The 22287-nt window shown below is 40.6% G+C and overlaps 1 protein-coding gene across 2 annotated transcripts in view; it reads left to right on the top strand.

The window, feature by feature from the left end:
- The first annotated feature begins 220 nt into the window (after positions 1–220).
- The window catches only part of LOC127000933 (uridine phosphorylase 1-like), a 55247-nt gene continuing 33180 nt past the window's right edge, over positions 221–22287 (top strand). Inside the window, exon 1 of one of the 2 annotated variants that reach the window (XM_050865088.1) lies at positions 221–627. The gene's annotated coding sequence lies outside the window, so the exon portion shown is untranslated. Of the gene's footprint in view, positions 628–13278; positions 13404–22287 lie in introns of those variants that run through there. The other variant, XM_050865087.1, reaches the window with a different exon arrangement.

Here is a 22287-nt window from a genome sequence, read left to right on the forward strand (position 1 = left end):
AAGAACAAGAACAGACAGCGCGTGGTGAAACATAAGCGAGAGGAGGAGGAGGAGGAAGAAGAGGAAGAAGAAGAACAAGAGGAAGAGGAGGAGGAGGAACACGCATAAATCAATAACGTACCAGAAAGAACCAAGAAATAATACCAAAACCCACCAGACAACCCCAAATAACACCAACCAAACCATTAACCAAGACAAAATCCTCAACCCAAGAACCTCAACCAAACCAAAAGGGCGAAAAACAAAAGAGCAACGTCACTGCGCATGCTCCGATCTCGTCCTCAGTGTGACCTCAGAGCCGAGTCAGACCTTCCAGCCCACGCCACATTACCACACGTCACTCTCTCACACACACCGGCCGGCTTTACACCACACCACACCACACCATTGACCTCCGGAAGCCACATCTCAGCTTGACCTTACTTGACCTCGAACGGATTTCCTGTTCAGCGTCACACCGGCCACTACACGTATACGACTCGTCTTGTCCTCCCTGACCTGTTTTGAGTCCTGACCAGCCCCAAGCCATACCTATTGACCCTACGAAGCCGGATATCTCAGTGTGACCTTGTGTGACCTTATCTGACCTCTGCTGGTTCTCCTGCTGCCGATTTTTCGTGTTCACAGGTTAGTTTGTGCTTCTTTTGTGTGTGTTGGTGTTTATAAGTGTGTTACTACTACTACTACTACTACTACTACTACTACTACTACTACTGTTATTACTGTTGCTACGACTGCTACCGATGTTTCTTTTCCTCTTGCTATCATACTACTACTACTACTACTAGATAGGGTATTGCTGCTACTTCTAATACCACTACTACGCTTACTACTACTACTACTACTACTACTATCCTGCTTCATCTCATAGGCTTAGACAAAATGTTATACAGGTCAATATGTCAGTAGGCTACTATTTTTATTTAGGTCACTGCATTGATCGCGTGGTGGGTGGGTGGGTGAGCTCTCTGGAGGGTCGTCTTTGGTCAAATTAGGTCAAGGTCAGGTTTCTAGGGAGGTTAGGTTTGAAGGTTTAAAAGATGTACATGGTTTTAGACATGTGGCCGCATTAGGTTAGGCTAGATTAGGTTTGGTTATATTAGGCTAAGTTAGGTTAGATTAGGCTATTCTAGTGTAGGGTGGGTTGGGCTAGGTTAGGGCAAATTAGGCCAGGATAGGCTGTATTAGGCTAGGTTATGTCTGATTAGGTTAGGTTAGGTTAGGTTTGGTTAGGCTATAGTAGGCTAAGTTAGGTTTGGTTAGGCTATAGTAGGCTAGGTTAGGTAAGATTAAGCTAGGTTATGGTGGGTTGAGCTAAGTTAGGTTAGATTAGGCTAGGTTAGGTTAAGTTAGGTTATAGTAAGGTAGGTTAGATTAGATTATGCTTGGTTAGGTAATATTAGTATTGGTTAGGTTAAATTAGGATAGGTTAGGTTGTATTAAGCTACGTGATGTTAGGTTACATTAGATTTAGGTTAGATTAGATTAGGCTATATTATGTTATGTTGGGTTAGGCTACGTTAGATAAGGCTAGATTAGGGTAGGTTATGCATAAGATTAGATTAGGTTTGGTTAGGTTCGATTAGGCTAGATTATGTTAGCTTGGGTTGGGCTAGGTTAGGCTACGTGAAATTGGGTTAGATTGGGCTAGGTTAGGTTAGATTAGATTAGATTAGGTTAGATTAGTCTAGGTTATATTATGTTAGATTAGATTATATCATTAGGTTAAGTCAAATCATATGTTAGGCTAGGTCATGTTAGATTAGGCTAGGTTATTTTAGGTTTGGTTGGGCTAAGTTAGGCTACGGTAGGCTATAATATGCTGGGTTTGGCTAGAGTTACAGGATCGATATTGCAGTGTGTGTGTGTGTGTGTGTGTGTGAGAGATGAGATGGTTGAAAATCGATTTGGTCTCGACTCAGATCTACCACATCATTAATTGAGGCTTCTACAGATGTGTGTGTGTGTGTGTGTGTGTGTGAGAGAGATGAGATGGTTGAAAATCGATTTGGTCTCGACTCAGATCTACCACATCTTTAATTGAGGCTTCTGCAGATGTGTGTGTGTGTGTGTGTAGCGTTCCTTCACCTATTATTATTATTATTATTATTATTACTATTGGTGGTAGTGTAATTGTTATACTAACTTTTATTTTCATTTTCTGCTCCTTTTCTTTTATTTCCTCCTTCTTTTTCTTCACCTTCTTCTTCTTCATCATCATCATTTTCTTCTACTTCTTTTTCTTTTTCTTCTTCTTCTTTACTTGGTTGGGATAATACAAATGCGATATGGTGTGTGCGTGCTTGTCAGTCATTGCATGGCGGGATGATTCACCTTGGACTTACAACATGGTAAACACGCGATCACCAGCCATGCAGCCATTCTCAGACACTTCCGCCTCTGCATTGAACCCTATACTTGAGATGTCACTGGCCTCTCACATCAGATATTTCCGAAAAGTTAATCAATCGCGTTTTAATGAGTGTTTTTTGTACGTTCATGGCATAGAAGAATTATCAAACTACCAGAAGGATCATTAAGCTTCCTCCGCAAATGCCCGAAACTCCAACGAATGCCTTGTCAAATATGTTCACTTGGGTGCTGAAATATTTAAGGATACGACCCCAGTACCGTCCGCGGCGGAGATCGATGTTTAAAGTGAAGGGTCTGTGGGTACGACCTCACACCCACACATATTCGGGAACTGCCTATCTGTCTGTCTGTCTCTTGATCTGTGTGTTCCTCTATTGAATTATGTCTGTCTTCTAGGTGGTTTCTCTGCATATCCGTCTGTTAATCTGTTTTTTTGTGTTTGTTTGTCTGGCGGTTTTTCCTTGTATATATATGTCTTTCTGTCTGTCTGCCCGATTAACACCCTGCACCCATTCAGAGGACACGGATTAGAGGAGGCTGGCCATCCGTCTCCACTTATAACGGAAATCGAACCCGTGACCTTTAGTTTGTGAGGCGAGCGTACCGATCACTACACCACGGAACTCCTGTGTGTGTGTGTGTGTGTGTGTGTGTGTGTGTTACTTCACCTAATTGGGACGGGGAAATATAGATTCAACAAGTTGCATGTGTGGGTGTTTATGTATGCAGGTGTGTGTGTGTGTGTGTGTGTGTGTGTGTGTGTTTAGATGGAGTAGGTCTGCGTAAAGGCTACAGAATAGTTTCAAAATGTCTCCCTACCTGATAAGATTATTGAATGAGTTGATTAATGGAATGATTGATTGATCGATTGATATTGATTGATTGATAAGCAATTAAGGCAAACAAGCCACTCATTGACAGATACACAGACCAACATAAATAGACATAAACCGTACTGTTAGACATAGTAAAGACATAAACGAATACAGGCGGACAGACAGACAGAGACACAGACAGACAAAAATACAAGGAAATACCGATAGACAAACACAAAGAAACACAGAAAAATCAACCGGCAAACTGATACAGATTATTCAACAGACGAACACAAGCAGACAGAGACAGACAGATAGACAGGTTGACAGACAGACAGACACATAAATAGAGACTGATAGACAAACAGACAGACAAAGAGTAAGATATGCACGTTGATATGCAGAGGAAATGCTACGTTGTCACATTGCATTAATAACTAAGCCCAGACGAGAGAGAGAGAGAGAGAGAGAGAGAGAGAGAGAGAGAGAGAGAGAGAGAGTTTGCTTTACATATTTCTTTGTTAAATGATATTCGCTTTGTGTTTTTATTTAATGCAACGAACAACTTTTAGGTATTTAATTGGTATCATTATTATTATTATTATTATTATTATTATTATTATTATTATTATTTTGTTTTTTTTTGTTTTTTTTGTTTTTGTTGTTATTGTTGTTGTTGTTTTTGTTGTTGTTATGGTTGTTGTAATACTAGTTCACCTTCTTTTTCTTCTTCTTCTTCTTCTTCTTCTTTTTTTCTCCTTCTCCTACTACTACTACTACTACTACTACTACTACTACTACTTCTACTACTACTACTACAACTACTACTACTACTACTATTAACCCCATTTCGTTGATAGTTTTCTGTTCTTTAATAAGCCGAGTGCGTTAGGAGTCTCATCACCTTAATTGAAATTGTTGACTCTCTCTCTCTCTCTCTCTCTCTCTCTCTCTCTCTCTCTCAAGCATCCGGTCGATAAAAAGAGAGAATCCCGTGATGATGTAAGAGAGAGAGAGAGAGAGAGAGAGAGAGAGAGAGAGAAATAATGACACCATCGTGAACTCCCGTTTCGCAACCACTGCCCACACACACACACACACACACACACACACACGACATTGGTAACTAAACTTTCTCACGCGCTCTTCCTCTTCTTCCTCTTCCTCTTCCTCTTCCTTTGTCTTTCTGTTTGATAATATTTGTCCCAAAGTGATTCTTCTTCAAGGCTTTTATCTCTTCCTCCCCTATCTCCTTTTCTTCTTCTTCTTCTTCCTCCTCCACGTCTTCCACGTTCGTGTTTGACTAACTTACTTGATTTTTTTCACTATATTTTTGAGGTGTTCGATGAAAGCAGATCAGTAGATATCATATATCTGGATTTTCAAAAGGCATTTGATAAGGTCCCCCACCAACGATTGCTCAGCAAACTACTGGCGCACGGTATCTCGGGTAACATTCACAATTGGCTTGCGGACTGGCTCTCTGAGCGGAAACAGAGAGTAGTTCTAAACGGTGTTACATCTAACTGGCTCGATGTCAAAAGCGGCGTACCTCAAGGATCAGTGCTTGGCCCCATGCTCTTCTTAATTTATGTTAATGATATCGATGATGGGCTCATTTGCAAAGTATCAAAATTTGCTGATGACACAAAAATTGCTAGTAAAGTAACTGCGATACTCGACGAAGAAGCTTTACAATCAGATATAGATCGACTTGCACGTTGGGCCAATCAATGGCAAATGAAATTTAACGTTGAGAAATGTAAAGTGTTGCACATCGGAAAAAATAACAATTGCGTTCGGTACGTAATGAATGGCCAACAACTTTCTGCAGTAAGTAAAGAAAAGGATCTTGGAATCACTATATCAAGCGATTTAAAGCCCGGTCAGCATTGTTCAGAGGTAGTTAAAACTGCAAACAAATTGGTTGGCTTCATCGGACGAGTCTTTAATAATAAATCGGAAAAAGTAATATTAAAACTGTATAATTCGTTGGTTCGACCCGTCTAGAGTACTGTGTACAGTTTTGGTCTCCCTACTACAGAAAAGACATAGAAAAGTTGGAACGGGTCCAACGAAGAGTAACAAAGATGATTCCTAGGTTGAGAAATTTGTCATATGAACAAAGGCTTAAAGAAGTAAATTTATTCAGCCTATCAAAACGAAGAATGCGAGGCGATCTAATAGAAGTGTTTAAAATGTTCAAAGGATTCAGTGATATTAATGCGGAAGATTACTTTACAATTGATCGATCAAATAGAACAAGAAGAAATCACAATTTGAAGATAAGTGGTAAAAGATTCTCGTCGCACGAAGCTAAACACTTCTTCTTCAATCGAGTTGTTAATGTTTGGAACTCTCTACCTTGTGATGTCGTTGATAGTACAACAGTTACGGCCTTCAAGAATAGATTAGACAAGTGTTTTGAATCCAACCAGCAACTAAGATATTACTCATTGTCGTAATAACGTTAAGTTCTTTCGAATACTGGTGTCCTTGTCCGCTTTTATTGCCCGGTTAGTGGTAGCAGTAATGGTAGTTCTTTCCTCTTTCCTACATAAATTCCATGCAGTTTTTCCATGCTGCATGGTTCTTTTTCCTTTCCTGCCAGCTTTGGCTGGAGGGATGGGGGGGTGGGGAGGAGCCTTCGCCTTTGCTGTCCTTCATCTTCCACCTTTGATTAGATAGTTAGTGTAGCTTGTCACAAACAACCTCGAAAGGACCAGCAGGTCTGCTGTTGTTTGTTCTTCCTTTGTGTTCCTTTGTGTTCCTCCTCCCGTACGGTCGAGTCACTTGGCGACCGCTTCTTCCTTCCTTCCTTCCTTCTTTTTTCTTTTCCTTTTTATTTTTTCTAGAAACTTCGTCATCATTAAGTTTTTCGTTTTCTTCTTCTTCTTCTTCTTCTTCTTCTTGTTTTTTGTTCTTCCCTTTCACCGTCTCTTGTCATCTTCTTGTTCTTGTTCTTCTTCTTCATCCTCTTTCATTTCTTCTTTCTTCTTCTTTCAGAACTTCTTTCTTTTTCTTGCCTCACTTCTTCTTCTTCTTCTTCTTCTTCTTCTTCTTTTCCTTGTTTTTTTTTTTTTGTTCTTCACTTTCACCATCTCATCATCTTCTTGTTCTTGTTCTTCATCCTCTTTCATTTCTTCTTTCTTCTTCTTTCAGCATTTCTTTCTTTTTCTTTCATCACGTCTTCTTCTTTTTCTTCTTCTTCTTCTTCACCATCATCTTCGTCCTCCACCTCGTCATCGTCCTCCTCCTCTTTCTCGGAAAAAGCGGTTAGATTATATAATTATTAGTCTCGCTCCTCTCACTTTCGCTGTTCTGATCCTCTTTCGGAACCGCCATAAAGAGACGAATCGCTTATGATCCCCTTGAACATTCCACATTTATGACATTTATGATCTGGCGTTGTCTTTGATCCCTTTTATGACCTCTTGTGATCTGCCATATAGCCCAGCATCTGATCCCTTGTTTTCTGCCGCCTTGGGGGATGAACAGACGTCAGCTGAGATTGTTTATCGTGGTGTAAAAGGCTCACTTGTGGTTTATAGCCTTTTGGACGTAGTAAAAATGGAGGGTTTGGGGCATGGAGGTAGAATTGGTGGAGTCGATACGGCCCGCTAATCCCATTCATTGAGGTGAAGCCGACGAACTGTCAGATTTACGGCCAAAAGTTGGGGTGGGCGAGCCTGGCCGAGCCCATTAAGGGAGCCTGACCTGACTACACCTGACACCTGGCCGTAAAAATGACAGCTTGGGCGGATTCGCTGATGTCGACTCCACCAATTCTACCTCCATGGTTTGGGGCAAGTTTGGGGAATTAAATGTGGAGATGAGCGTCGCCTCCTCCGCTCAGAGTCCGCTGCCAGTGACAACAACGGCGCAGCGCGAAGCGAATCATTCGTATTTATCGTGAACAATTCGATTTAATTTTAACCAAACCCTGACCTAATCTGATCTACCGTAACTAAATCTAATATAACTTGACCTTACCTGACGTAACCAAACTAAATCTAACCTAACCTAACCTGACCTAACCTTACCTAACAATAATCTAACCTAACATCCTGAACCCCCTTACCAAAAATGCAATGTGCTAGAATGCGCTCAAACCCGGTAGCAGCGTCGGGCCAGATTTGCGGCTTTACCGTGTACCAGCGACAGGCCATATTTTTGCAATGATAGAAACCCCCCCAAAATAGATGATGCATAAACTGATCACAAATGCGTTGATATATATTATGAAATGGTTTGCGTGAGGGATGATTTTTTCCTTATTTTTCTCGCTTAGAGGGGCCTTTAAGAAACATGATCCCTGCAGCTACCTGCAGTTTTCCTCATTATTTTGAAGTATCCTAATTTTTTGGGAAGCTATTACTGCACTGCATTCAGAGATCAAAATACAACATATAACGTAAGTATTAAACCTCGTGCGAGATGGCTACTTTAAAAGACATATTATCCGAGGACTTGCTAAAAACAAGATCGGTATTATAAGACATTTTCACTTTTCACATCATCTATTTCTATAGGTCAAAGGTCAGTCGGGTTCTAATGAGTGTTTCTTCAGGTTCATGGTGCAGAAGAAGGGTCACACTATCACCAGCAGGGTCATAAAACTACTACTGGAAATACGCACAACTCCTACGAAAGGCTTATCAATTTTTCTTTTACATCAAAGGATACGGCTCAAGGGCAACAATAAGGGTGAAAAAAAAAAAGCCCGCTACTCTCCGCTCCCACAAAAGTAAAAAGTAAAGAGTAGCCAAAAGAGAGGTCAATTTCGGGTGGTCTTGTGCGGCGAAATGTCTTATAATAGCCTACGACCCATTATTTGAGGACATGCAAAGAAGATTGACTGATTGATAGTTTATTGTTGCAAGTAAACAATAAAGGAGAAGGGAGGAACATGCCATCCCAACCCCCAGGCAGTACAGAGTAAAAAGTACTTCATATACACTGGTCAGAAATCCGTGTTGCGCAGTTCTTCCTCGGCTTCCTGTTTCCTCCCTGTCATCGTCCTCTGGCGGCGGGTAAACAAAGGACGATCGTTTTGCTTGGCTCGCTTTACCCAAGGCCAAGACCATGCATCATCTCAAGTTTTGACGTTTAGCTGCCACACTGGGACCCATAAAAGATTGTCGCCTATATCTCGTTGCATAAATTTTGGCTCTTCTCTGTCTCTGGTTAATCTCTTCTCTTCTCTTCGTTGTCATTCTTATCTCTACTCTCCTCTTCTGTCTCTGCTTTATCTCTTCTCTTCGTTGGTATTCTTATCTCTAATCTCCTCCTCTCTGTCCCTGCTTTATCTCTCTTCTCTTCTCTACTCTGCGTTTTATTTTTCTCCTTTTCATGGATTTCACATTTTTTCCCTTTTCATGTGGTACTTTTTTTTCCCTCCTTTTCATAAGTGTTATTTTATATATTTCTCGCTTCTTTTCATGTGCTATTTTTTTCTTTTCATGTTTTTTTTATTTATCTTTCATGGATTGCTTTTTTTTTAGTCTCATTTCCATTCACCACTCTTTTTCGACCCTTTTCATGTGTTGTTTTCTTCTCTCCTTTGCTTATGTTATTTTTTCTTCCATTTTCATGTCATTTTTCTCTCCTTTTTATGCATTACTTTTTATTTCCCCTTTTCTAGCGTTACTTTTTTTTCTTTTTCATGCATTATTTTTTTTCCTTTTCATGCATAACTTTTCCTTTTTCACGCATCATTTATTTTTTGTCCCTTTTGATACGTTATTTTATTTCTTTTTTCATGGATTACTTTTTCCCTTTTCACGCATTATTTATTTACTTTCCTTTTGTTACGTTACTTTTTTTTCCTTTTTCATGCATAGCTTTTCCTTCTTCACGCATTATTTATTTTCTTTCCTGTTGATACGTCACTTTTTTTTCCTTTTTCATGCATAGCTTTTCCTTTTTCACGCATTATTTATTTTCTTTCCTTTTGATATGTTACTTTTTTTTTCCTTTTTCATGCTTAGCTTTTCCCTTTTCACGCATTATTTATTTTCTTTCCTTTTGATATGTCACTTTTTTTTCCTTTTTCATGCATAGCTTTTCCTTTTTCACGCATTATTTATTTTCTTTCCTTTTGATATGTCACTTTTTTTTTCCTTTTTCATGCATAGCTTTTCCTTTTTCACGCATTATTTATTTTCTTTCCTTTTGTTACGTTACTTTTTTTTCCTTTTTCATGCATAGCTTTTCCTTTTTCACGCATTATTTATTTTCTTTCCTTTTGTTACGTTACTTTTTTTTCCTTTTTCATGGATTACTTATTTTCCCTTCTCATGCATTGCCTTTGTTCTCCTTTGCGTGGATGACTCTCTCCTCTCCTTAATAGCTTTGTAAATCGATCTGCGTCTTGTAATAGTCTGTCGGCAGGACGCATTATTTATTTTTGGCCCTTTCGATATGTTACTTTTTTACCTTCTCATGGATTAGCCTACTTCTTTTCCTATCTCATGCATTGCTCTTTCCTCTCCTTTATCGCTTTGTAAATCGATCTGCGTCTTGTAATAGTCTGTCGGCAGGACGCAAGAAGGATTTTTTTACAACAAAGGAGACAGCTCAAGGGCACAAAAAAAGGAACCCATAATGAAAAAAAGCCCGCTACTCGCTCCTCCTAAAAAGAATCCAAAGAGGTGGCCGAAAGAGGGGTCAATTTCGGGAGGAGAGGTGTCTTGAGGTGTGTGTGTGTGTGCGTGAATGTGTGTGTTGAAGTAAAGTAATTGTTTAAAGGGATGTGAATAAGAGTATGTTTTTTTACTTCACTTGAAAACATAATGCCAACAAGTGAGAATGAAATTTATCCATCAAAAACAATTATAAAAGATAGGAAATAGGAAAGCCAGCCTAAAACAAAAAAAGTATTACTGTGATGTCTCTTTTTTTGCTTTCTTCATATGTAATAAAATAAAGAAAAGGAAGCCGAAATGGTACAAACAATTAAATAACCAAATATACTCAGACACACACTCTCCCGTACACCATTCTGGGAAGCGGCGGCATTCTCTCACGCATTACTGACACGGGCGCTATTTCGGTCTCCGCTCCCACTCTTTTATTTATCTCCTTTCCTCTCACGCGGGAAAATGAGGAGATCCCGTTACACGTCTCTGAGGATGGACTAATATATCTTTTCTCAACTCATTCTTTTCTTTTGTCCGACGGAGTTCCCTCTTACGAAACAAAAGCTATTGTAAGATAAAGTTGGGGGCACGCACGCTAGAGCTGCATGGACCTCGGCACCATTGTTTTTTTTGTTTTGTTTAATAATAATAATAAGAACAAGAACGAGAACAAGAACGAGATGATGAGAGATAGTGAAAAGGATGGAGAACAACAACAACAACAACAACAACAGTGTATATATATGACATTTACTTTTTCAACGGTGTGAAACTTCTCTTGCTCGTTTGGAAGGGTTGGTCTTCCGCTCGACTTCTTCATGGAATGCTTGGAAACACTAAACAACTCCTCCTCCTTCTCCTGAATTACTTCTCCCGTGGGTGAACAGAGGGGTCAGGTTACATTTTTTAACATCGCCTCTGTGTTGAAAGGCCAGTCTCGTCGACTCTTTTTATGGAACCCTTCTAAAAATAGAGAGTACAGCCCATTCTCCCTCTTTTTATTTACCTTTACCGTGAAGAAACGAGGGATCGGGTCACATGTTTTTGACGTCGCCTCTGTGTTGACATAATGGCCATTTCGTCAACTCTTCATGGAACACTTGTAAAAACAGAACGCGGGCGCCACACACACCTACCCCCCTTTTCCTATATTCAGTTTCCTCCGCCGTGGGTGAAGAGAGGGATTGGGTTGCATATTGTTAACGTGCATCTGTTGAAAGAATGGTCATCCCGTCGACTTCTTCATAGAACGCTCATAAAAAAACAAAAAAAAAACCCTCCCTTCACTTTTAGCACTTGTCCCCTACCATTGTATCTTTTTAGTTTCATGGTGCTACTTTCACATGTATCCTTAGTTGTATAGTCAAATAACCTCGGTATTATAACCCAATTTCTCTTAAGAATACAAGGGCTCCTATCTTTCCTAAATTTTCCTCACTCTAACTTATAATCACTCTATGTACTGCCTGGGGGTTGGGATGGCATGTTCCTCCCTTCTCCTTTGTTATTTACTTGCAACATAAACAATCAATCAATCAATCCTCTCCTCACACACCTCTGCCGTGGGTGAACAGAGGGTTGCATAGTGTTACCGGCGTCTCCGTGTTGAAAGAATGGTCATCCCGTCGACTTTTTCATAGAGTACTTATAAAAAAACAAAATCAAAACTCCCTGCATCCTCTCCTCACACACCTCTGCCGTGGGTGAACAGAGGGATCGGATCGGATTGCATAGTGTTACCGGCGCCTCCGTGTTGAAAGAATGGTCATCCCGTCGACTTTTTCATAGAACGCTCTCATAAAAACTAAAAACAAACTCCCTTCACCCTCTCCTCACACACCTCCGCCGTGGGTGAACAGAGAGATCGGGTTGCATAGTGTTACCAGCGCCTCCGTGTTGAAAGAATGCCCGTCCCGTCTACTTCATGGAATGCTTTAAAATACACTTAACTTGGGTATTCCACAAGCTCCCTTCACCCTTCTCTTCAGTTGCTTCCCCCATGGGTAAACAAAAGGAACGGGTCACATCTTCTTAACGCAGCTCGGTGTGTTGAAAGAATAATGGCCGTCCCGTCGACTTCATGGAATCCTTCAAAACCCACGTAACTCTGCACTCCACACACTCGCCTTCTCTTCAGTTACTTCTTCCTTGAGTTAACAGAAGGAAAGGGTTACATCTTTTTAACGCATCTCGGTGTGTTGAAAAAATGGACATCCCGTCGACTTCATGCATGGAACCTTTCACAACCCACGTATCTCGGGGAGTCCACACACTCTCTTCGCCTTCTCTTCATTTCCTTCTTTCTTGAGTTAACAGAAGGAAAGGGTTACATCTTTCTAACGCATCTCGGTGTGTTGAAAAAATGGACATCCCGTCGACTTCATGGAATCTTTCACAACCCACGCGTAGCTCGGACACTTCACACAGTCTCTCCTCCCTTACTTACCCAACTCCACCGTGGGAAGACAGCGGGACACACACCTACAGCTTCTTGCTCTGCCCCGTCGTGTCGAAATATGTAATCACCTCTACGTCATGGAATTCTCTAAAAACCCAGAAGATCGACAAGTAATATGAAGGGGCTATTCCACTGGACAAATTTTCCGTGGATCTTCAGTCAAACCACGATTTCCCCTGGCGTGGTTTTCATATTTCCGTGGTTTTCTGACGTGTCCACGATCTTCCAAAGCTACGGTAGATTTCAAAGAAGGACGATGGTATATTACTCACCATCATCATCAGCAGCAACAACAAGAAACAAATGAGGATCACGCAAGCGGGAATCGTGGTTTGACTGAAGATCCACGGAAAATTTGCCCAGTGTCATAGCCCTTTAACGCTTACATGCCTTCCATTCTCCCTTACTGATCTACTCCTCTGGGCAAACTGTGGGATCTATTACTCTTAAACGATGGAAAGGAAAGAAAGGAAAAGGAGAGAGGAAATGGTGAAGGAAAAGGAGGAAGAATGCATATGAAAGGATGGCATGGGATAGGATGGGAAGGGCAACTGGGTGGAGGCTTGCCCGGGATGACGCGTCTCCTTATGTATGCTTCCCGTTAATTAGTCAGTAGAGGAGAGGAAGGGAGGAAGGCAGAAAAGGAAAGGGCTAAGGAAGAGGAGGAAAGGTGCCAGTGGGGGGTGTCATTTGAGAGGCACAGCTGAGCACGGGACACACAGAAGGTTACAAGGGCATATTCTAAGATCAGATCAACGGTGGGTATTAGGGCATGGCCAGTAGGGGGGCGGGGGCGGCATCGGATTCTCATGAGGGGACACGTGATTCCCCCCCGTAGATCCGCCTCCGAACAGTGGTGTATTGAAGCATCATTAACACAGTCGCTACACCTTACTGCTCTGTCTATCTATGCTCCGCCGTGGGAAAACAGCGGACAACACTTATATCTTGTTGACGTCCGCTCGCCTTGCTCGGTAAAGTAATCTCCTGAGCTCTCCCGCCGGAAACAAGGGCGTGAGAGCTCGGGATGTACAGTGGTCACCTCGGCACGACTAGGTGGAGAGTTCTGTGGCAGCGGCGTCTGGGTCTCAAGGGCAACGGTAGCCCCACGGAAAGGTACTAAAGGAGGAGGAGGAAGAGAGAAAGGAGGAGGAGAAGGAGGAGGAGGGGAAGGAGTTTTTTTTATACTTTTAAGTGCTGGCTTTAGCCCCGGTATGCTCTCTTGAGGGACCTCTTGGACGGCCCCAGTCTGTTATTGGTGCGGTCGAATCTTATTTATAGTGGTGATTTATAGTGCTGTTTATGAAAGCTTTGAACAACATGTCAGCGTCTTGCGGTGGGACTCGAACTTGGGTCCTTGGAATCACCACGCTCGCACGCTGATCACTCGGCCACCGCCTCCCCGGAACCTAAATTGGGACGCGTTCTTGAATGAGGTTTTGAGTTTAGTCCAACGGAAAAACATTGTAACCGGAGAAGGTGAAAGAGGAGGAGGAGGAGGAGGAGGAGGAGGAATATACATGAGTCTGTGTCTGGTGCCCTGGAGCTACTTGGCGAGACGAATCGATCATAGGAAGGGAAAAAGGGACCGTCTGGCATGTCCGGGGAAGGAAACTATATAGACACGCCCTCTCTCTCTCTCTCTCTCTCTCTCTCTCTCTCTCTCTCTCTCTCTCTCTGCGGGCTGGGAAACAACGATATCAGGTCAGATGATGAATAGGTAAACATTTCAACGCACGAAGTCACACCATTTCTTGAGTTATATAGACCTAACTGTTTTGTGATCCTAGATAATGATAGTTTTACCCGGCTTGTACACCATGAACGGGACAATACTCCATGCATGAAAACCCGGTTAATCATCCCTCTGGCCTTGGGAAATAATCGTAATCGGAGCTCAGTACCTTGCTTCTCCCATGGGAAAACAAAAGGAACCAGTTACATCTCCTGAACCCGGTAGCAGCGACGGACCAAATTTGTGGCTTTACCGTGAACCAGCGACGGGCCACATTTTTGCCATGATATACGAGTAAATCCCCCAAGATAGATGATGCATAAACTGATCACAAATGCGTTGATATATAAATTATGAAATGGTTTGCGTGAGTGATGATTTTTTTCTCATTTTTCTCGCTTAGAGGGACCTTTAAGAAACATGATCCCTGCAGCTACCAGGTTAATCTTAATCGTAATGGGAGCTCAATGCGTTAAAGAGTATATATATATTTTTTTACAGCATAAAAAAAGGTAACAAATGTAAAAAAAAACCTGAAACTCACTGCTCCTAAAAAGAGTTAGAGGAGTGGCCGAAAGATAAGACCAAACCCGAAAGATATAGACCAAACAATATACAAAACCACCTACAGTGCATTCTCTTATCAACCACAGGAAGATAACGGCACAAACTTGGGTTCTTGTTAACAATTGAAGGTGTTGGATTTCACTACCGGTATATCACGTGACTCCCTGATGTCCCTCGCTCTGGTGTCGTGTGTCCAAGCAGAGGGCGGAGGTAAGCACATCACGTGACCTCAGTAATAATGAAACTGATACGTGATTGGTTAAGTTAGGTGTTTAGTTTAGGCAACAGGAACAGGAGGAACAGGAGGAGGAGGAGGAAGAGGAAGAGGGAAAAAGAAGGAGGGAGTTGGGGGAAGGTAAAGATTAAGAGAGAGAGAGAGAGAGAGAGAGAGAGAGAGAGAATCTAAATATTTACTCGTAGCCTTCAATACAGTGTGTCCTCTCTCTCTCTCTCTCTCTCTCTCTCTCTCTCTCTCTCTCTCTCTCTCTTCTGGTTCACTTCCACATAATACATACATACATATATTCAAACATACATACATACATACATACATACATACATACTACATATTTAGGCTACGTATATACATACAGACAGACAGACAAACAGACAGAAAACCAGATACATAGACAGCCGTACAGACAGAAACACACAGAGCCAGCCAGCAAGCCGTCCAAACAAACAAACAAACAAACAGACAGACAGACAGACAGACAGACAACCAGACACCACTAACCTGTACAAGACTACGCGCATTAATCCTCCTGGAAAAGGTCAACCTCTCGTCAGTCAGGCAAAGGTCACATCACGCTTCTGGCTACACTGTCTCTATTACGCTCTCGTCTCATAATGCTTCGTCCTGTTACGCGAGAGACTGACGTATAATAGTAACAGGCTGATTCCTTATACAGACAACGCACGCCACCCTCGGCCATTAAGAGAAGTGTCGAAAAAACTGGATCATGCAACGTTGCCAGATTGTCGTACTCAGCCTTCAATGTTTGCCGATTTTCGACCCCAAAACTGGCTCCTCGACGCCAATAACTGCCTTCATATATAGTTATCGTTAAAATGGTTACTTATTGGTGTTTTTTTGGCAATAGCTATGGCTCAGAAACCGGTAAATACGAGGCTCTTGAGTACGATAATCTGACAACTGGATGTTTTTTAGCGTACGAACTTTTGCGTACGTATTTTTTTCAAACGAACTTTATCCCTTACGAACATTTGCTTACGAACAATTGCGTACGAACTTTATGTATACGTACTATTCCCGGTCCTAGAATCAAACGAACTTTACCCTACGAATTATTGCCATACGAAGTTTTTTTCTATACCATACGAACTTTATCCCTTACGAACATTTGCTTACGAACAATTGCGTACGAACTTTATGCATACGTACTAATTCCATACGTACTCTGGTCCTAGAATCAAACGAACTTTATCCTACGAATTTTTGCCATACGAATTTTTTTCTATACCATACGAACTTTATCTCTGACGAATATTTGCTTACTAACAATTGCGTACGAACTTTATGCATACGTACTATTTCCATACGTCCTCTGGTCCTAGAATCAAACGAACTTTATCCTACGAATTTTTGCCATACGAAGTTTTTTTCTATACCATACGAACTTTATCCCTTACGAACATTGGCTTACGAACAATTGCTTACGAACTTTATGCATACGTACTATTTCCATACGTCCTCTGGTCCTAGAATCAAACGAACTTTATCCTACGAATTTTTGCCATACGAATTTTTTTCTATACCATACGAACTTTATCTCTGACGAATATTTGCTTACTAACAATTGCTTACGAACTTTATGCATACGTACTATTTCCATACGTCCTCTGGTCCTAGAATCAAACGAACTTTATCCTACGAATTTTTGCCATACGAATTTTTTTCTATACCATACGAACTTTATCCCTTACGAACATTTGCTTACGAACAATTGCGTACGAACTTTATGTATACGTACTATTCCCGGTCCTAGAATCAAACGAACTTTACCCTACGAATTATTGCCATACGAAGTTTTTTTCTATACCATACGAACTTTATCCCTTACGAACATTTGCTTACGAACAATTGCGTACGAACTTTATGTATACGTACTATTCCCATACGTACTCTGGTCCTAGAATCAAACGAACTTTATCCTACGAATTATTGCCATACGAATTTTTTTCTATACCATACGAACTTTATCTCTGACGAATATTTGCTTACGAACAATTGCTTACGAACTTTATGCATACGTACTATTTCCATACGTCCTCTGGTCCTAGAATCAAACGAACTTTATCCTACGAATTATTGCCATACGAATTTTTTTCTATACCATACGAACTTTATCTCTGACGAATATTTGCGTATGCGAACAGTTGCGTGCGAACATTTGCATACGAACTTTTTCCATACGAACTTTTACGCTTACGAACATTTTTCTAACAAACATTTGCACGACGAACATTTAACCTTACGATTTTTTTCCATTACGAACTTTTGACGTGACAAAGTTTATACCCTACGTACTTAACCCTGACATACTTTAGGCAAACGAACTTCATCCTACGAATTATTGCCATACGAAATTTTTCTATACGAACTTTTGTCTGGACCCTGATTTAAAGCCCGCACTCTCAGACGCTTTCAGCTCTCACAAGAAAATTATTAATATTTCCAAAGGTCACAAAGGAGGTTAGTCGGGTCCTCATGAGAATTTTTCACGTTCACGGTGCAGAAGAAGCCTTGTCAAACCACTACTAGGCTCATAAAACTACCCATGGATATGCTAACAGAACAACCTCGACGATAGCCTAATGTTTGAGAATATGTGGGCCCTAACAAACATCACTTATTAAAAAAACAAAGAAACTACCCATGGAAATACTATCACAACAACCTCGACGATAGCCTAATGTTTGAGGATATGTGGGCCCTAAGAAACATCACTTATTAAAAAAACAAAGAAACTACCCATGGAAATACTATCACAACCTCTACGGAAGCCTAATGTTTGAGGATATGTGGGCCCTAAGAAACATCACTTATTAAAAAAACAAAGAAACTACCCATGGAAATACTATCACAACAACCTCTACGATAGCCTAATGTTTGAGGATATGTGGGCCCCAGGAAACATCACTTATTACCAACAAAGAAACTACCCTTGGAAATACTATCACAACAACCTCTACGAAAGCTTTATCAAATGTGGATGTGTTACCCTCGAATCGTTTGAGTATATGGGTCTAAGAAACTTTACTTATTACCAACAAAAGAAAACTACCCTTGGAAATACTGTCACAACAACCTCTACGGAAGCCTTATCAAATGTGGATGTGTGGCCCTCGAAACGATTGAGTATTACCAACAAAAAGAAACTACCCATGGACATACTATCACAGCAACCTCTACGGAAGCCTTATCAAATGTGTATGTGACCCTCGAAACGATTGAGTATATGGGTCTAAGAAACAAAACTTATTGGCAAAAAACAAAAACAAAAAACTACTCATGGAAATACTATCACAACAACCTCTACGAAAGACCGGTGTTTGACAATGAAGGCTTAAATCAATGCTGGGCTACTTCTCCTGGTCTAGTTTTAATACTCTCTTGATGACAGACTCGTGTTGACTAATTCACTAAGGTTGTAATAAGTTTGTTTTTATTGTTGATTACGAAACTGAATGAACCCAAAATTCGCGTGGTATGGGATCCGATAAGGTATGATGCAAGTGCTCCGTTTTCTTATATATTTTTTATTGGACTCTAACGTAACCTTTAAAAGAATCCAGTCATGATTGTATATTGTCTTCTCTCTCTCTCTCTCTCTCTCTCTCTCTCTCTCTCTCTCTCTCTCTCTCTCTCTCTCTCTCTCTCCTTCCAGTATCTCTCCATTCTTTCTCCTCTGTTTCTTTCCTTTCCCCCTTCCTCCTCTCTTTCCTTCTTCTCTTCTCTCTCTTCTCCATTCTTTCTTATCTCTTATCATTTTTTCTTTTCTCCTTTCTCATTTTTATTGTCTCGTCTTCTCTCATCCGCCTCTGTATTCTTTCTTATTAGTCTTTCTTTCCTCCTCCTTTCTGTCCTGCCTTTCTCTCTCTTCCCTTCTCTCCATCTTTTATTCCTACATTCTCTTTTATCCGTTTTCGTGTCCTCCTTTCCCATCTTCTTCCATCCATCCTTTCTTATCCGTCTTTCTTTCCTCCTTCTCTCTATCCTGCCTTCCTCCCTCTTCCCTTTTCTCCATCTTTTATTCCTACATTCTCTTTTATCCGTCTTCCAATCCTCCTTTCCCATCTTCTTCCCTCTTTTCTCTCTTCCTATCCATTCTTTCTTTCTTTTCTCCTCTTCCATCTTCTTCCCCTCCCTACCTCCCCTCTTCTTTTTCTCTCCGTTTCCCTTTCCATTCTTATCAATATTCAATTTCTTTCATAATATTTCGTTTTTTCGTTTATAGATGAATTCCTGCTTTTGATAACTCGCTACGCACGCTTTCGTCCTTGAGTCACATAATTTCGTCCTTTTTATAGTAACGATATTCTTTTTCTTTACTCTCTTTTTTATAACACGATGCATATAATTATCTTCGTCCTTGAGTCACATAGTTTCGTTCTGTCTAGTTACGAAAAGAACGAATCATAGTTATTTTTCTCTCTTTTATTCGCTTTTTTACTTCACTCCTGTTCTCTCTTTTTTTCTTCCCCTCCCTTCCCGTTTCGACATTCCTCCATCTCTCTATTTTCTTCATATCTTTTTTCCTTCACTTCCTTCTCTCCGTCACTTCATTTTTTTCCTCTTTTTGTTTTTTTATATTTTTTTAGTTCCAGTTTGTACCATACGCGTGACCTTTAAGTATTCTGGGTCTCGATTCATAATTCAGCGTTCACTCCTTGCTATTCCTGTACCGCCAGCCAAAAAAGTATTGTCTGCCGCTGGGTATGATGAGTTTCCAGAGAGAAGGAGGATTAATTGATGTCTTTTTCTTCGCTGTTTGTTTGTTTCTTTGTTTGTTTGTAGTGGTGTTTGTGTTTGTTGGTGGGAATGATTTTATGTGTCTGTTGTTTGTGATTATTTTTTTGTGTGTGCGTCTGTTTGTTTGTAGTGGTGTTTGTGTTTGCTGGTGGGGATGATTTTTTGTGGTGTGTGTGTGTGTGTGTGTGTGTGTGTGTGTGTGTGTGTGTGTGTGTGTGTGTGTGTGTGTTGCTTGTGCTTGCTTTATTATCTGTGTTTCTGTTTATTTTTATTTTTTTATCTTTTATCTTGAATTCGTGTGTTTGTGTTTCTCCAATTCTTTTATAATTTTAGATATTTTTGATTATTTTATTGTGTGTTGTTTGTTCCTATTTTCAGTTTCCTCTTCTCTGTTGAACTTTTTCTCCTTATATCTTGAATTCGTGTGTTTGTTTCTCTCCATTTCTTTTATAATTTTAGATATTTGTGATTTTTTTGTGTGTATTGTTTGTTCCTGTTTTCATTTTCCTCGTCTCTGTTTAACTTTTTCTCTTTATGTCTTGAATCCACGTGTTTGTTTCTCCAATCCAGTTTTCTTCTTTATGTTTGTGGGTGTGATGATTCGTGTCTGTAATCCGTAGGCTACCTGTTTTTTTTTTTTCAATGATTATCTTTTATCTCTTATCTTGAATCCATGTGTTTTGTTGCCCTAATTGAGTTTCCTCCGTCATGTATCGCGAGTATATCAGATTCATCATGCATTGCGTCATAACCCGTCACTCAAAGCAACATTCGACCTTTACCCGTGATTCATTCTGCGACGCTACAACAAGCTTCCTTATGCCCAGTCTAGTGAAGGATATAAAACAAGGAAGGGATGAAAGAAGGAGAGATGAACTTTGAATAAATCGTGGGAATCCATTAATCGAGTTCTTCTAATATTAGACTTTAAGACTAGACGTTATTCTTTCTACAACGATGCAATAAACTTCCCCATGTCCAGCTGTGAAAGAAAGTGCAGGGAAGGGATGAAAGAGGACGAGAGGAAAGGACACAATAATAGACGCGTGATTCATTCTACGACGCTACAACAAGCTTCCTTATGCCCAGTCTAGTGAAGGAGATAAAACAAGGAAGGAATGAAAGGAGAGATGAAAGGGCAATGCCACGAGTTCTTCGCCTCCGAGAACTTTGAATAAATCGTAGGAATCCAATAATCGACTTCTGATATTAGACTATTTGACTAGACGTGATTCTTTCTACGACGATGCAATAACCTTCCCCACGTCCAGTTCACAAACAGCCATCTTCATATTTAACCTCGAGATCTCATTTTAGCCCTTCTACCCTGTTTTTTCCGCCCTTTCTCCTTGCACACCAGAATATAACTACGTAAATAATAAGAAGTAAGCTTCGTAAATAATAAGAAAAAGTTACGTAAATAATAAGAGAGTGCAGGGAAGGGATGAAAGAGGAAGAGAGGAAAGGACATAATGACAGACGTGGTTCATTCTACGAGGCTGCAACAAGCTTCCTCATATTCAGTAGAGAAGGCGAGAGAACAGGGAAGGGGTGAGAGAGAGAGAGAGAGAGAGAGAGAGAGAGAGAGAGAGAGCAAAATGGAAAATGACACAATACAAAATAAGTTCTTCGTCCCCTTGAACTTGAGATACGTTGGAATGCAATTATTGACTTCTCACGCTACACCTCTTCAAAAACAAGGATAAGAAAGTGATGATTGATACCCTAAACGAAAGGCGAGATAGTAGGTAACAGTTGCGTGAGATTAGATAAGGTTACCGTTTATTAATAGATTACATGAACAGATCTTAATGACTTTGTTGACATAAGAAGCGTGAGTACAAAGCAGTAATTGTGGAAGGGGGAATGAGGAGGAAGAGATGGAGGGAGAGGGGAAGATAGGAAAGAGCGAAGGGGGTAGGGTTAGTAAAGGGAATGGTTAAAGAAATGGCAGTGGAATGATATTGATGAAAATGGCATGATGGAAAAAAAGAAGAGGGAAAATCGGTGGAAATTGAATTCTGAAAAGCGAGAGGAAAAAAAATAAGGATTGAGAAGAGAAGTGGAAGAAAACGGAAAATGGGTATAGAAGGGGAAAGGAGCTAAGTTGAAAATAGTGAAGGGGAAGGAGATTTGGAAAGGGAAGTAAGGCGGAAGAAAATGGGAAGTGGGTGAGAGAGGAAAGGCGAGTAAAAAAACAAAGTTAGGGTTTGAAATGAAGGAAAGTGAAAGAAAACGCGAAATGGGTGAAAGAGAGAATGGAGTTGAGTTTATAAGAGAGAGGGAAGGAGAAATGAAGTGGAAGAAGAAAGGAAATGGCTGAAAGGAGAGGATAATTGAGGCCTTAAGAATGAGAAGGAAAAAAAAAGTGAAAGAAAACGAAATATAGGTGAAAGGGAAAAATGGATCTGAGTTTATAATACGAGGGGAAGGAGGTTTGAAACGGGAAAGGAGTGGAAAGAAAGGGCTAGAAAATGGAAGGAAAATAATAGAAAACGGAAGATTTGTAAAAGGGAAAAATGGATCCGAGTTTATAATACGAGGGGAAGGAGGTTTGAAAAGGGAAAGGAGTGGAAAGAAAGTTAGAAAATGGAGGGAAAAATTATAGAAAACGGAGGATGGGTAAAAGGGAGAATGGATCCGAGTTTATAATAGTATGGGAAGCTGAAATTAAGACTATCACCCACTTGAGCGGAAAAGGG

This window comes from Eriocheir sinensis, chromosome 19 (genome assembly GCF_024679095.1).
Source record: "Eriocheir sinensis breed Jianghai 21 chromosome 19, ASM2467909v1, whole genome shotgun sequence".
Taxonomy (NCBI): domain Eukaryota; kingdom Metazoa; phylum Arthropoda; class Malacostraca; order Decapoda; family Varunidae; genus Eriocheir; species Eriocheir sinensis.